Raw genomic sequence first — 17,427 nt, forward strand, 5'->3', positions numbered from 1 at the left:
GGTGGCTCAATGGTGAAGAATCTGCCTGCCTATGCAGGAAACGTGGGTTTGATCTCCTGCATCACAACTAGTGAGCCTGCATGAAGCAATATTGAAATCCACATGCCCTAGAGCCCGTGCTCCACAACAAGAGAAGCCACCGCAATGAGAAGCCCGTGCACAGCAGCTAGAGGGGAGCCCCCGCTCGCCACAGCTAGAGAAAAGCCCACTCAGCAATGAAGACCCAGTACAGTTAAATTAAAATAAAGAAATTCATAGGAGACTTATAGATGAGAAGACTCTCTTTGAAATACATCACAGTCTCTGGGCATTGTTGATTTCCATTTAAATTACAAGTCTGAGTGACTGACCATAGGAGATGTCTTACAGTCATCCTCACAACTTCCTTTTTATTTGAACACTCATCTGTAATTATTTTTGTAAACAGTCTGGACTCATGTCTCTATAGCTCAACTTACTATACCTATTTAATTTTTTTTTTCCTTTACATAGTTTCAGCAGATTCTTTCAAAACCTTATTCAACCAGTATTTTTTGAACAGCATTTTTGTGCCAATCTCTGAAGATGCAGGAATGAATAAGACAAAGTTTCAGCCTTCATGGTGCATTCATTCTGGAGGAGAGACAGATGACGAATAAGCACACAAATGATATCATTTCAAGTTGCAGAACATCCTGTTAAGAATGAGTAAAGCAGAGGAATGCAGAAGGCAGTGGCAACCTACTCCAGTGTTGTTGCCTGGGAAATTCCCATGGACAGAGGAGCCTGGCGGGCTACAGTCCATGAGGTTGCAAAGAGTTGGACATGACTGAAGCGACTTAGGGAGAAGGCAGTGGCACCCCACTCCAGTACTCTTGCCTGGAAAACCCCAAGGATGGAGGAACCTGGTAGGTTGCAGTCCATGGGGTCGCTAAGAGTCGGACACGACTGGGTGACTTCACTTTCACTTCTCACAATGCACTGGGGAAGGAAATGGCAACCCACTCCAGTGTTCTTGCCTGGAGAATCCCAGGGGCGAGGGAGACTGGTGGGCTGCCGTCTATGGGGCCACACAGAGTCGGACACGACTGAAGCGACTTGGCAGCAGCCGAAGCGACTTAGCATGCATGCATGCAAAGCAGACTAAAGGGCTCAAAACCCACTTGAACTTTCTTTGGCCCAGTGATTTCTAATCTTTGCATCATCACTAATAACAGTGACTTTCTGAATGTAAGTAATCCCCACACAAGAGTTTGGTGGCTTACCCACAGGTTGCTTCTACACACCCCAACCTGCTCCACTGACGCTGCTCTGATGAAGACATCAGAAATCTAGTTTTTAAACCCACTGAACACCGCGTGCTTATTTTCTGAGTTGACTGCTCTGCAGTCTCTGACACCATTCCTCATTTCCTCATAAAGCTCTCCTCCCCGGGAACATCCCTCATCACACTTTCTCAGCGTCCTTTGGAGTTTCTTCTTCCTCTGGCCATCTATTCATTATACATCGGCACCACGTTTAGATGCTCCTATGAGGCGGACAGTGTGTTTTCCCTTATGAAAGTGCTTGTCACTCAACATGGTGATTGCTGTTTACTTATCTATTTTCCTACTAGAAAGGACGATATTCACTACTGTATCTCCAGCACCTGGCACAATGGCTGACACATAAGGGTCTTATAAATATTTGATGAGTGATTGAACAAATCATTTTCAAAAGGGATGATTTTTTTTCTTCTTTTCATTGTGAAACTTCATAGCAGTAAATACTGTATAGTTTAATGGTTAGGTTTTATGGCTAGGTATAATTTTGGCTCCGGAGCCAGACTACCTGTGTTTAAATCTCAGTTCTCCCACTGGCCCGGTTTGGAGTGTTGTGTGTGTGTCACTTTGACAGATACCTGGACATAGGTTTCCTCGTCAGAAAAATGAGGTTAATAATAGTCTCCATCTCCTAAGGTTGTTAAGAAAAGTAAAGAAGTAGAATAGTTAAAGATATTGGTACATGGTTGGGCACACAGGGATGAGCAATCATTGGCTATCAACTTTATGATTATTTGAAGAAGACACTTTTAGTGTTACCTCCTAAATAATTTTGTAGTCCATTAAATAGGATGTTTCTGGCTAAAAGGTGCAAAGAAGCCCATCCTAAATGACTTAGACAGTGAGGAAATTTGTGATGTGACATAACAGGAAGGAGTGAAAGCATCAGTAGCTGGAAGACGCTATCACTATCGCACACCTGACTCTCCACATCTCGCTGCTCTGTCTTTCTCATGCTGTGTTGCCCTTGGTCACTCAGTCGGGTGCGATTCTTTTTGACCCTTTGGACTGTTGCCCACCAGGCTTTCCTGTCCCTGGGATTTTTTTCAGGCAAGAACACGAGAGTGGGTTGCCATTTCCCCCTCCAGGGGATCTTCCCAACCCAGGGATGGAACCCGCATTTCCTGTCGCCTGCACTGCAGGCAGATTCTTCACACACGGAGCCATCAGGGAAAGATTTAACCCTGATTCTGGAGTATGCTGTGATTGCCACAAGGCTGTCAGTGGTGAATGGAGCTGCCTGCTGCTTTATTCTCAACCATTTGATGAGAGGGAAAAGCCACACCTCCAAGCATGAAATGTAAATCCTTCCTTCATTCAGATGGGATCAATCTTACTTGTGAGACCCACCAGAATCCCAGAGTATGAGGGCATGGGGCAGGGGAAAGATGACTTGTGATTGACTCTGGACTCACCCCCAGAGCCTAGTCTTGGATCGCATTCCCCTAAGTCAGGAGACATGTACAGTGGTGAATACTTGACCAGAATGTGGCTTCTCCTAGGAATAAAAATAAGAGGAATAGAGACTGACTGGACAACTAACAATGTTTACCACATGTACTATTGCTGTCAGAAAATGCGGAGATGCCCTATTAATCAAGAGGATGATTTCTAACATGTTGCATTGTTCCTGGAAACTGTGTTTCCAGATGTAAAAAGTAATTGATTGAGAGATTATTTTGTGCCAGACACTATGTTAAATTCTTTACATTCGTAATTTACTTCAAACTTCACAACCACCCTCACTCATCTATTTAATCAAGCAAATACTATTGAACACCAACCATATTTCAGGCACTCTCTAGTCACTAGGAATATGATAGTCCAAAAAAGACCAACCCCCAGCCCTCAAATACCCCACATTCTATAAATGGGAGGCTGCAGCCAAAGAGGAGGGAATTTCCCTGGATCACAAAGCATTAATGTGACAGAGCTGGGCATTGAATATGGGGATTTTGGCTCCAAAGCCAAGAGGGGATTGTGGCAGGAAAATGTCTACATGGCCCTAAGAGGAATAATATAAATTTGTGATAAGAGATTAATGGAAATTCAGACATAGTACTGAGCCAATCCTGGGCATCTGAATTTAGTCCTAAGTTGACTTTCAAGACTTGGTGGAGAGTTGACCTTAGAAAGGAGAAGTTCATTTTCAGAGGAAGGAAGAAACAGGATAAATACAAGGCTTCTCAGATACAGGGTTCCTGTGACACTTGGACACAGTGCCAGCAAAATAAGCCAAAGAACAGGGTTTGTTACCTTTGCAGGAGTCATCACCTGCAGCACTGGGTTCATTTAAACCAGGGTTTCTCAAACTTGGTTACTGACATTAGGAGCTGGGTCATTCTTTGCTGTGGGGGCTGTCCTGTGTGTTGTAGGGTGTTCACCAGCATCCCTAGCCTCTACCAACTGGAGGCCAATTATACGTCCCCCATGTTATGAGATACAATAAAAGTATCTCCAGACATTGCCAAATATCTCCTGGAGGACAAAATTCCCCTCAGTTGCAAAGCTTTTAGCTGTTACCTTTTTCATTCAAAAAGCCCTGGGTCGGGAAGATTCCCTGAAGGAGGAAATGGCAACCCACTCCGGTTCTCTTGCCTACAAAATTCCATGGACCGGGGAGCCTGGAGGGCTATAATCCATAGGGTTGCAAAGAGTTGGACATGACTGAAGCAACTTAGCACTCACGCATACATACACATATACATACTCACGTATATGTGTACACGTATATGTACAAATAACAGAAGAAACTCACTCTAAGTGTACATTAGATAAGTTCTTTTTCACTATATATCTGAGTTTCCACATCTACAAATGGAGAAAGTTAAGAAATAAAACATGTAAGGTATCTTACATAAGATAACTCAGAAGTAGTTTTTTTCTTTTAAAATTAGAAATTATCCATGATTCACTGAAACTTTTGAGTTACCCTCCCCCTTAACCAATGATTCAGTTTACAAAAGTGGGATTTGTAATGAAATTTTGGAAAAATAGGCCTATAGAATGAAGTATACTCTTTTTCTTTCAAAAAATCTCATTGAATAATATAATTATTTTAAGGTAGAAAATTGTCATTGATCTGTGTATTTTAAAATTCTACAAGGTGATTGTGCCATCATTGATTCAAGGTCAGGTTTGTGACATTGTTATCTTCTGAAAGCATTCATGATCAAGTTTTCTGTGTTCATTTTACAGGTGACATGGCCACAGTCAAAGAGTATATGCCAAAAAAAGGTCAGTAAATGCTGAGGTGAATCCATTTGCATAGAAGAAAAAAAGGAGGAGGCTGTTTCCATGGCTTCTAAGAGAAGCAAAGAGAGAAACGTGAAAAATGAAAACTAGTTTCCAGTGGCAAACAAAATGAACTGGTCTATAAATATTTCATAATTTTAGCCCCATGAAGCCTCATTGTTTGGTGGTTAGCTTTGTGATGAGTAATCATGGGTTGCTTTATGTTTGTTTCTAGCTTTTTCTGCTGATCTCTGTACCATCCATATCTGAAATAGCACCCACTAATTTCTTTTTCATTTACCTCATTCTGATATAGAGAGAATATATGTAGTCATCAAGTAGGGAGTTAGAGACGTACGATCCAATTTAAACATATAAAGTACATTTTTAGAGTCAAAGTCTATAAAAATGAAAAGTGAAAGATAAACACTTTGGTGATGCTTTTCATTAGAAATAGAATAGTTTTGAAGATAGCTTCTGGTTTCCCAAGAAGGTTCTCCTAGGAGCAATTATGTTGCAGTTATCTTCTGTCGTGGGAAGATTGTATCACTCACTGGTAGCTGAGATGCCTCCATAGTAATCCTCTTGGCTCAGAAATGAAGTAACCCCTGGGCTCAGAAGTGGGACACCCATCTCTTGCTTTTGCCTGTGCACATCCATCCTCTCTTCCTTTGTTACCATCACCTTTATCTTCCTTCAGAGAATCACCTGTTTCTCACCTTAAGTTCAAGTGGCCTGGTAGGACTACCCTCACATGTGTATCATCATCATTATCACGCCTCCCTATCACAAGCCTGTCCAACAACACAGCCCATTGCTGTGGCTACAGTGATGGGTTCAGAGATGAACATATAACCTCAAAGGGCCCACTGAAACCCAATCTTGGGATCTCTGATGAAATTATTGGAGAGAAGGACCTGCCGTTGGTCCTTCAAATTTCTAGGGTACATAAATTCTTTCCCTTTGCTTGAGCTAGCTTGAATTCACTTTCATTAGTGCTGTGCTATTGCTGTTCAGTTGTTCAGTCATGTCCAACCCTTTGCGACCCCATGGACTGCAGCATGCAGGCCCTGGCCTTCACTGTCTCCCAGAGCTTGTTCAAACTCATGTCCATTGAGTTGATGATGCCATCCAGCCATCTCATCCTCTGTAATTCTTTTCTCCTCCTGCCTTCAATCTTTCCCAGCATCAGGGTTTTTGTAATGAGCTAGCTCTTCGTATCAGGTGGCCAAAGTATTGGATTTTCACCTTCAGCATCAGTCCTTCCAGTGAATATTCAGGACTGATTTCCTTTAGGATTGACTGGTTTGATCTCTTTGCTGTCCAAGGGATTCTCAAGAGTCTTCTCAAGCACTGCAGTTCAAAGGCATCAATTCACCTGATGGCATGCAAAAAAAAAAAAAAAAAAACACAAAGGCATCAATTCTTCGGCGCTCAGCCTTCTTTATGGTCCAACTCTCACATTCATACATGACTCCTGGGAAAACTGTAGCTTTGACTAGACAGACCTTTGTTGGCAAAGTAATGTCTTTGCTTTTTAATATGCTGTCTAGATTGGTTGTAGCTTTACTTTCAGAGAGGAAATATCTTTTAATTTCATGGCTGCAGTCACTGTATGCAGTGATTTTTGGAGCCCGAAAAAATAAAGTCTGTCAGTGTTTCCATTGATTCCCCATCTATTTGCTGAGAAGTGATGGGACCAGATGCCATGATCTTTGTTTGCTGAATGTTGAGTTTTAAGCCAACTTTTTCACTCTCCCCTTTCACTTTCATCAAGAGGCTCTGTAGTTCCTCTCACTTTCTGCCATAAGGGTGGTGTTATCTGCATATCTGAGGTTATTGATATTTCTCCTGGCAATCTTGATTCCAGCTTGTGCTTCATCCAGCCCAGCATTTTGCATGATGTACTCTGTACACAAGTTAAATAATCAGGGTGACAATATACAGCCTTGACATACTCCTTTCCCTGTTTGGAACCAGTCTGTTGTTCCATGTCAAGTTTTAATTGTTGCTTCTTGACCTGCATACAGACTTCTCAGGAGGCAAGTAAGGTGATCTGGTATTCCCATCTCTTTAAGAATTTTCCACAGCTTGTTTCATTAGTACTTGCTGCTTAAAGGTTCCTGAGGAATTCAGAAGTCAAGTTCTATAGAACCTGGAACAGACTATGGGATCATAGGTGCTTGTGAAATGAAGTGGAAGAGCAACTCATGTTTGTTTAAGGATCTGTACATTGCTGCCATAACTTCAAAACACAAGCTAGGAAGTGGTTAACAAAAAAAATCACTGTATTTGGAGGGGGACACACAAGGGCTTCAGAAGCACAATGCAGTGTTCAAATGATGTAGCTGGGTGATGGCCACAGGGACTTGTGTTTATAGAATTTTTAAATGTACATATGTATTTTTTGCTTTCATCTTTAGATTATATGTGTCCATTTTTCTGAGATTAAGAAACTTGCGCAAAACCACAGGGCTTGTAAATGGAGTGATATTAGTCCTTAGTTCACTGGGTTGGGAGGATTAAATGAGACAAAACAAGTAAGGCTTTATGACCATGCCAGACATGTAGAAAATACTTGAGGGATGTTAGATGTTGGTCTAATAATAACTGGGAATGTTGGAGAATTATAGAAGATAATGCATATTAAACACATAGCACAATTTGTGGCATCTAGTAAGTGCTCATTTTAATATTTGTTAGTATCATTTTCATCAGAACTAGTTCCTATGTTTTCCTGGCTGGCATGTCTTCTGTAGAAGTGCGTCAGCCGTGGCATTTGCGGGCTCGGGGTTTTTGTGCTACCACTCAAGCTCTCGTAGCCTAATATGTTTTGCTCAAAAAGGATAAGGGTAGGGATGCTGGTCCATGCATGCATGCTCAGTCACTCAGTCATGTCAACTCTTTGCAACCCCAATGGACTATAGCCTGCCAGGCTCCTTTGACCATGGGATTTCCCAGGCAAGAATACTGGAGTGGACTGCCATTTCCTCAACTTTTGAATTCTTTTCTAGCCTTATGTTTCAAAGATCTTTACAGCAGTGTAGAAGATTTTAAATTTGTGTCAGTACTGTACCATAGAGTAATTGCTAGCCATGTGTGGTTATGTAAATTTAAGTTAAATTGAAAATTTCATTCCTCAGTTGCACCAGTCACATTTCAAGTATTCTGTAAGCATATGTGACTAGTCATACTGTCCTGGACCACATGGCTATGGAATACTTCCATCATTGTGGAAAGTTCTATTGAATTGCACTATGCTATATGGGGAGTGATTAAAACCAAAACTGGAAAAGTCTAAAACCCTCCATTTATAGAACTGAGAGGGAATGCACTTTGGGAGGAAGGCTTCCTGGCTGTGTCCCAAAAGAGGTCACAAGTGGACGCGTCACCTTGATTCAGTGATGATCATACAAAGTCTCCCTGAACCTTGCAGACTCAGAGCCTGACCTGTCTGCATCTGAAAAGAAAGAGCAGGGCACTTATGAAAACCAAGCCTCCTTGGTGTGAGTCCTGAAATTAGAGCACCAATCTGTTGATACTGGATATAAACCCTCACTGCCCAAGGACTTAGCGCTCAGGCCCTCTGGCTCCCACATCTTCTCCTCCCCTGTTTAAAGAGAGGGCTCCAGCGATCCAGAGTGAGAGCAAGGGCTGTGGCTTGTGTGACTGAATGTGCTATTCACCACGTTCAAGGGAGACCTGCCTGTCACTGGAGACAGACTGGTACATTCTCAGGCTGGGTACCCTGGGGCCTCCTGATGATGGTCAGCATTGCTGAATTGTACTTTGAGGCTGTTCCTTTTCTTTCTTTCTTTCTTTCCTTCTTTATTTCTTTCTTCTTTTAACACCATATTTTGAAATAATTTCAGAGTCACAAGACATTGCAAAAATAATACAGAGAGTTCCTGAGTTCCCTTCACCCACTTCCCCCAACAATAGCATCTTACATATTCAGAGTGCATTGTCAAGACCAGGACATTGATGCTGGCACATTATCCTTTTCCTTGAATAATAGCAAATGTTTTATTGGGTCCTTACAGTGTATCAGGCATATTGTCATTCATTTCTTGTAACAACCCTCTACTGTAAGTATTATTATTATTAGCTCCATTTTATTGATAAGAGAACTGAAGCTCTGAGAAATTCAGTATGTTTCCCAAGGCTAGTCAGGTAATAAATGGCAGAGCTGGGACTAGACTCCATCAAGTTTGACTCCAGAGTAACACTCTTTAAATATAAATTAATGTTAAAAAACTTCAACAAGCAGGCCTCAAAGGTCAGACCAGAAGGCTTTTCAGCCTTTCACAGCCTACATCTCTGAACTGATTCAGTGTCTGTTCAGTCTGCACTGCCCCAGTAGGGGGAGAGGGAGCTGTTGACTAGAGCCCCCAGTTTTTTTTTTTTTTTTCAGATAATTCTTTTTTTTTTCCCATTTATTTTTATTAGTTGGAGGCTAATTACTTTACAACATTGCAGTAGTTTTTGTCATACATTTAAATGAATTAGCCATGGATTTACATGTATTTCCCATCCCGGTCCCCCCTCCCACCTCTCTCTCCACCCCATCCCTCTGGGTCTTCCCAGTGCACTAGGCCCGAGCACTTGTCTCATGCATCCAACCTGGGCTGGTGATCTGTTTCCCCCTAGATATACATGTTTCGATGCTGTTCTCTTGAAACAGCCCACCCTCCCCCAGCTTTTTTATTTTATTTTTTTTCAGTTTTTTAGAGTGTCTTTTTATTGTGGTAAAAGTCATGTAATATAGAGCATCCTATTTTAACCATATTTAACTGTACATTTCAGTTAGAGCCCCAAAATTTTGACAACAAATTACTAAACTCAAAATTTGCTCAAACTTTTAGTAAATGTATGATAATATTTAATAAAAGTAAATAGTAGCATTCAAAATATGATGTGTACTGCAGGGTACTTATCTTTTTCAGACTCTTTAACTTCAAGAGCTTGTCAGTTGATATATCATGACTGATTTTAATTGGGGCAAACATTCAAAGTTTAAAAAAAAACCTCACTAGAGGTCTGATTTTGGAAAAAAACGGAAAAATTACAAACACACATTTAGGAAGTAGATAGATAATACAAAAGAATATGCAATGGTAATAGCTGACATTTCCAAAGATTCTTATATATGCCCTGTCCTGTGCTAGGCACATAGATACTTAGATATATTACTTTCCTTTTTTTCTTACTTTATGATAGCAGCATCATTATCATCTTTGTAATATAATAGCTAACAAGGAGGAGGAAATGGCAACCCACTCCGGTGTTCTTGCCTGGAAAATCCCAGGGATGGAGGAGCCTGGTGGGCTGCTGTCCATGGGGTCGCACAGAGTCAGACAAGACTGAAGCGACTTAGCAGCAGCAGCAGCTAACAAACCAAGATTGGGTGTGTACTGTATGCCTTGTAATCTGCTAAACACTTTACATAGTCTCACTTAATACTTTCAATTCTTGTTATTACCTACCAGTCATTTTCTGCCTTTTAGGTAGGTATAAGGATGCCCATAGCTTACATTTATTGAGCTCTTGCAATGATGCAGTCAGTGGATCACATGTGTTTCTTGTTCCATTTAGTTCTCATTGCAGCCCTGATTCAAATGCAGATGTGTCTCTCAGGTGACTGGGGTCTACACTCCACGTGCCTTCAGATTTTAGAAGAGAAAATTCAATGTGGACTGCAGCCCTTTGGAGGGGAGACCATACACAGCTTTGACTTTGAAGAGTGAATAAGCAGTGAGCCAGGTGAGGGACACCCTGCTGAAGCAAATGCAGAAGCAGGGATCCTAGTGGGTGCTGCTATTGTGTAACCTCAGAACAGAAACCTGCCTGGTTAGAATTCCAAGGTGAGACTGCTGACCAGGAAGGCTGGGTGCAAGTCACACGGAATCTTCCACACTTTCCAGAGGAGCATGGACTTAATGAGATGAGCTCTTCATTTCGGAAATCAATTTAGGGCTTTGAACATGGTAATGGTAAAACTGTGGTTCTCCACAGAACCATCTGGAAGCAACATGCAGTGTTGGCTGATGCGCATTGCACTCTTCTCCCTACAGGCATACAGCAGGGTCTCTGGCAAAGACAGCTGCCTCCTCTTTCCCGTCACAGCTGCCACTGCCCTCTCTGCATGTAAAAGTAAGAAAATCAGGAAGAATTTTATATGGCAGGGTTCTGATCAGAACTTGGCTGTTCCGCTAGAAAAATAAGTTTGAAATCTACTGTTTTACAGCAACAGTGTATCTGAGTTCAGTTCAGTTCAGCCACTCAGTCCTCTCTGATTCTTTGCGACCCCGTGGGCTACAGCACGCCAGGCTACTCTGTCCATCACCAACTCCCAGAGCTTGCTCAAACTCATGTCCATAAAGTCGGTGATGCCATCCAACCATCTCGTCCTCTCTCGTACTCCTCTCCTCCTGCCTTCAATCGTTCCCAGCATCAGGGTCTTTTCCAATGAGTCACTTTTTCGCATCAGGTGGCCAAAGTATTGGAGTTTCAGCTTTAGTATCAGTCCTTCCAAAGAATATTCAGGACTAATTTCTTTTAGGATTGACTGGTTTGATCTCCCTGTGGCCCAAGGGACTCTCAAGAGTCTTCTCCGACACCACAGTTCAAAAGTATCAATTCTTTGGTGCTCAGCCTTCTTTATGGTCCAACTCTCACATCCATACATGACTACTGGAAAAACCATAGCCTTGACTAGACAGACCTTTGTTGGCAAAGTAATGTCTCTGCTTTTTAATATGCTGTCTAGGTTTGTTATAGCTTTTCTTCCAAGGAATAAGAGTCTTTTTAAATTTCATGGCTGCAGTCACCATCTGCAGTGATTTTGGAGCCCCTAAAATAAAGTCTCTCACTGTTTCTATTGTTTCCCCATCTATTTGTCATGAAGTGATGGGACCAGATGCCATGATCTCAGTTTTTTGAATGTTGAGATTTAAGCCATATTTTTCATTCTCCTCTTTCACTTTCATCAAAAGACTCTTCAGTTCCTCTTTACTTTCTGCCATAAGGGTGGTCATCTGCATAGCAGAGGTTAATGATATTTCTCCTGGCAATCTTGATTCCAGCTGTGCTTCATTCAGCCCAGCATTTCACATGATGTACTCTGGATTTAAGTTAAATAATCAATATGACAATATACAGCCTTGACATCCTCCTTTCTCAATTTGGAACCAGTCTGTTGTTCCATGTCCAGTTTTAACTGTTTCTTCTTAACCTGCATGCAGATTTCTCAGGAGACAGGTAAGGTGATCTAGTATTCCCATCTCTTTAAGAATTTCCCACAGTTTATTGTGATCTACACAGTCAAAGGCTTCGGCATAATCAATAAAGCAGAAGTAGATGTTTTTCTTGAACTCTCTTGTTTTTTCGATAATCCAGTGGATGTTGGCAATTTGATCTCTGGTTCCTCTTCCTTTTCTAAATCCAGCTTGAACATTTGGAAGTTCATGGTTCACATATTGTTAAAGACTGGCTTGGAGAATTTTGAGCATTACTTTGTTAGTGTGTGAGATGAATGCAATTGTGCGATAGTTTGAACATTCTTTGGCATTGCCTTTCTTTGGGACTGGAATGAAAACTGACCTTTTCCAGTCCTGTGGCCACTGTTGAGTTTTCCAAATTTGCTGGCATATTGAGTGCAGCACTTTCACAGCATCATCTTTTAGGCTTTGAAATAGCTCAACTGGAATTCCGTCGCCTCCACTAGCTTTGTAGTGATGCTTCCTAAGGCCCACTTGAATTCACATTCCAGGATGTCTGGCTTTAGGTGAGTGATCACACCATTGTGATTATCTGGGTCATGAAGATCTTTTTTATATAATTCTTCTGTGTATTCTTGCCACCTCTTCTTGATGTCTTCTGCTTCTGTTAGATTCATACCCTTTCTGTCGTTTATTGTGCCCATCTTTGAATGAAGTGTTCCCATGGTATCTGTAATTTTCTTGAAGAGACATCTAGTCTTTTCCCTTCTATTGTTTTCCTCTATTTCCTGTGTCTGAGATCAGTATTCAAATCAGACTGGCGACTGATTAACTTAAAAATAATATAACACCAAATCAGTGTACAAATCTCTGTATTCGAGATCAGTGTAAAAATCAGACTGGCGATTGATGAATTTAAAAATAATGTAACAGCTGGAATCCCTGGGTGCCGGGATTAGATTTGGAAATTTTCATCAGCTTTGAGGACTGTTAGCCCTTCAGGCGAGGTGGGGTTCTAAAGCCCTATCCCCTCTGCAATGCTTGGATGAAGCATCCCAAACTCATCTGATCACACTCCCTTTCTGCTCCTGTATCTCCACCTATTAGGATGAGGGTCTGTTAAACAGCAGCCCAAGAGAAAATGGGAGAAAGATTGCTGTAATAAGATCATAAAAGTGTCATTACTGTGTATCATTGGCTAGGGCTCAGAAATACTTTCATTATGGTGAATTTCATCTATCAGCTCAAAACATTTTACAAGTAAATAAATGAGTTACCAGTTAACCTCCTAGGACTCTTCAAGTGAGAGTTTATCCCACCAAAAGTAGTTTTTCAACAACCACCCCTCTCCACCAGCCTATGCTATCCTTTTTGCTAATTCATAAGCCAAATGTTGATGATACTTTTATAAACACTTAGCAAACCCCAGCTCTGCCAAACTGTGTGAACGGCAGTTGACCCCGGTAGATAGAGACCCAGGGTACTTTAACATGATGCACAATTTCCTGATCATCTCTCTTACTGTAAGAATGTTAGAACCAGCAGCTGCCATGATGCAACATACATGGCAGGAATATACATAACATAGTAACATAGTCTTCTGTTTTTTTGGAAATGTGTTTATAACTGTTTTGTGGATGGGTTCCCATACCTCAAACAGGTGTATGTTTACTAAAACAAAGGAAAAAAATCACTAAAAAAAACCTGAACTAGGAAGCAGGAGAAGCGTGACCTACTCCCAGCTTAGTCTCTCTCTTCCTGTGAGATGACATCTTTTTATTTCATCCATTTCCTCATCCATAAAGCAAGTTAGATGAATTAGAGTATCTGAGCATTCCTTTTATTTGATTAATGAGCTCATCTAAGACTGGCTACATGTTCAAAACACTTACTCTAAAATTAGTGGATTTTTGGTTAGGAGTGTCCTGTACTCAAGATAGGAGTTTAAATTTACCTAAACTTTTACATCTGATACGTGCAAAAGCTTGTTGTTCAGTCACTAAGTCATATCTACTTCTCTGCAACACCATGAACTGTACCACACCAGGCTCCCCCATCCTCTACAATCTCCCAGAGTTTTCTCAAATTCATGTCCATTGAGTCTGTGATGCTATCTAACCATCTCCTCTTCTGCCGTCCCCTTCTCCTATTGCCTTCAGTCTTTCCCAGCATCAGGTCTTTTCCAATAAGTCGGCTGTTTGCATCAGGGGCCAAAATATTGGAGCTTCAGGTTTAGCATCAGTCCTTCCAATGAATACTCACAATTGTACTCTGCCCTAAATATTCTCTAAATGCTCTGTTGAGCCAAGGGGCTGGTGTCCTCTTGCAGGACTTCTCAGGGCTTTTAATGAGTCCTTACAATGTCTTCAAAATCATTTGATTATAAAACTCAGTATTTTCCTAAGAAAGAACATTCACGGGTTAATGCTGTGCTAGAGCCCTCAGCCTCCAACCTTAAGCTCACTCTGCTGAACTTTCTGCTTAAAATTGCAAGCAGGATGCCTTTGACACACTACTTGTGAGATCAGAGGTACCAGTCTTACCTTAGAATTCTCACAGATAAACCTATAAAGCAGAAATGTTGACTGCTCTTTCCTTTTTTAAAAAAATATTTATTTGTATTTATTCATTTATTTGGCTGCACCCAGTCTGAGTTGCAGAAAGTGAAGTCTTTGATCTTCGTTGCGTCATGCAAGGTCTTTTGGCTGCAGTATGAAAACTCTTAGTTGTGGCATGATGGATCTAGTTCCCTGACCAGGGATTGAACCCAGGGCCCTGCATTGGAAGTGTGGAGTCTTAACCACTGGACCACTAGGGAAGTCCCTGATTGCCTCTTTCCTTTATAAAAAAAAAAAAAAATCTGAATCTGTTCTTTAGGGAACCCTCGAACAGAAAGTCCAGAATTGTTCCTGTTTTCTGCAACTTTATTTTTTAAGTCTTGATCTCCCAATTCAGAGAGGAGGTTTTAAGATGAGTTTGAGAAAAATTCACAGCATAGTGACCAATTCTTCTGGTTGTTGGTACCTTAATTACTTATGCCAATATTTAATTAAAGCATATAATTGGGAAGAATAACATTGAAGTTTTGGGCATAAAACCAACTTGGGTTGAAACTCAGCCTTACTACTTAGAGGTGATTGTAATTCTATGTAACATGGTTAATCTCTCTGAATCTCACTTTCCTTATCTGTAAAACAGGGATTGTAAAAGCTGCCCCATAGGGTAGCTGGGGCTATGATAGAAGATATGTTGAGATTTATTGAGCTCCAACCATATGCAAAGCATAAGCTAGCTTTACATTTAGGAATGTAGATTGTTAACTGGTTTGTGCCTAAAATTCCTCTACCTGGATGCCTTATTATTTCACATCATTTCCCTCAATAGAAAAATAAATATTCAAATTTAGAGGAAAAAAAGGAAATTTCTAAATAAAATTTAGCATAAGATAGCGGATAAACGTTGATCTAGAATAATAAGGAAGTAATTACCTAGCCCTGTTTTCTATCTTAAAAAAAACTCTTTACTATATGAGACTTGCTGTTTCTCTCTGGAAAGTACCAGATATGCCACAGATTTGCATAACAATCCCTCCCTTTCAATGAAATACATGATATATAAGCTTTAGCCTTAAGGCCCTTCTTCAATGCTAAAAATGAATATTAAAGACTTTCAACATTATAATGAATAAAACTTAAATCTTTGAGAACCCAGTGTTCATCCTGACCCCTCAAATTATTTCAAATGTATTTTGTATTAATTGTTTTGGAAAAACTCTTTCTCTTAGATTAATATTTCAACTGTTTTAAAATAGGTAAACTTTATTGTACATTATCACTTGAATAGAACAAATAATTTTAGTGCCTCCATAGACAATTTGCTTTCAAGTTGAGGCATGGTGATTTATTTTTAAAAATAAAGAGAAATCATCAGCATTGAAATAGATTAAAATAGATGTCTTACTTAGAATTATAAAAGCAATTCCATTTTCATATGTCACATTTAAAGCACAGTTATTGTTTAAAAAAGATATTTCAGACTGATATTATGGGTTTATTAACAAGAAAAGCCACTGTGTAATAGTGCAGTGATAAAGGATAAAGGATGAAAAAACAAGCAGAATATCATCTATTTTACTTTTTTGAATCTGTCTCAATGAAAATAATTTACACAAAGACAAAGGGGACCTGGTTATTAAGTTACCAGGCTCACCAATTATTCTGTAATACTTAGAAGTCTTAAGAATATGATACACACAAAAAAGTAAGTCATCAAGCAAGCTAGAATCACTTTTAAAACTAGAACTTCATATACAAGGGTCAGGAAAGTGCTCTTCATGTGTGTGTGTGTGTATATATATATATATGAGAAAAGGTTTTAAACTCCCAGTTCAAGACGGCAGATTAAGCATACATTTATTGCCCTGTGCCTCAAATTCAACTGACAAATATTTATTGAGCACCTACTATATAATGGGCAATTGAAATGAAAATACATCTAACAAGGTGAACACGGTAGTGGTCCATCAGGAAGCTAGCACCTGGGGCAAATTCCCAAACTCAGGAAGCAGAGAATTAAATTGAGAAACCAGAGAGAGCATCAAAAGTACAGCACATAACAAGCTCAAGAAAATTTGGTGGTAATGAATTTGCCCTAAAATGAAAGAAAAAAGAAAAATAAATTTGCCCTGAGGAGAAATAGAGAAACTCCACACTCCTCCTTATCCCCTAAAGCAGGAATCAGCAAAATCTATAAAGGGCCAGATAACAAATGTTTTTAGCTTTGTGGGCCATACAATCTCTCTCTAAAAAGCTCTCCACTCTTCTCTTGAAGTGTAAAAGCAATCATAGGCAACATATAAGTGTGTTGTGTAGCTATGTTCTAGTAAAACTTTATTTATAAAAACAAGTAGTAGATCACAGTTTGCCAAGCCCTGATCTAAATTTTTACCATAGTGTCTATATTATATAGAAATGGACAAATAAAAAATGATTTAAAGGGAATATATATGGCCAGAAGTTTATCTCTAGTCCAGCCTCTTCTCTGCATCCCAGGTCAGTCTGGCTGCCCTTTCCCAAATCCAGGTAATTCCTGCACCCCAGCATACCCAGTGTTAATCAGTTATACATAATGAATCCTTGTGATGAATCTTGGCCTTTCCTTTTCTGCTCTTTATTTCAATTAATAGTAGGCTCTGCCTGTTCACTGCTTGAATGGATCAGTTCATTTCTCTCCCTCTTTCCTGTCAACAGCAGTAGCAGAAGTCCCCTAGACCACTACAGTACCCTCCCATCAGGTCCATGCTCATCCACCCATTTGTTTATCCTTCCATCCATCTCCCCATCCATCCATCCATTCATTCATCTATCCAATCTCTTCTCCATATTTTCAGTAATTTGTTCACCAAAAGTTTATCGAGTGCTTTCTACCTACCAGCCACACTTCCAGATACTGGACTTAAACTGGTGAACAAAAGACATTTTTTTAAAAAATCCCATTTTGTGGAGCTTCTATTCTGGTCTATGTGTGAAGAGGGTGGAGCAAGACAATAAATACAAGATACAAGCAATTATATAGTTCTGGAAGGTGTTAAGTCTAGAGGAGAAAGCAAAATATGAGAAGGAGTAGAATGAGGGACATCTGGAGTGCTGGGGCAGTTCAGTTCCGTTTAGTCA

General features: G+C 40.3%; 1 protein-coding gene across 1 annotated transcript in view; it reads left to right on the forward strand.

Moving 5' to 3' along the window:
• PROK2 (prokineticin 2) overlaps positions 1-17,427 on the forward strand; it is a 364,017-nt gene that overhangs the window by 328,171 nt on the left and 18,419 nt on the right. The window contains 2 exon segments of the mRNA XM_070455666.1: positions 4,500-4,538; positions 10,131-10,298. The gene's annotated coding sequence lies outside the window, so the exon portion shown is untranslated.

The sequence above is a fragment of the Odocoileus virginianus genome, chromosome 26, assembly GCF_023699985.2.
Source record: "Odocoileus virginianus isolate 20LAN1187 ecotype Illinois chromosome 26, Ovbor_1.2, whole genome shotgun sequence".
NCBI classification, from domain to species: Eukaryota; Metazoa; Chordata; class Mammalia; order Artiodactyla; family Cervidae; genus Odocoileus; species Odocoileus virginianus.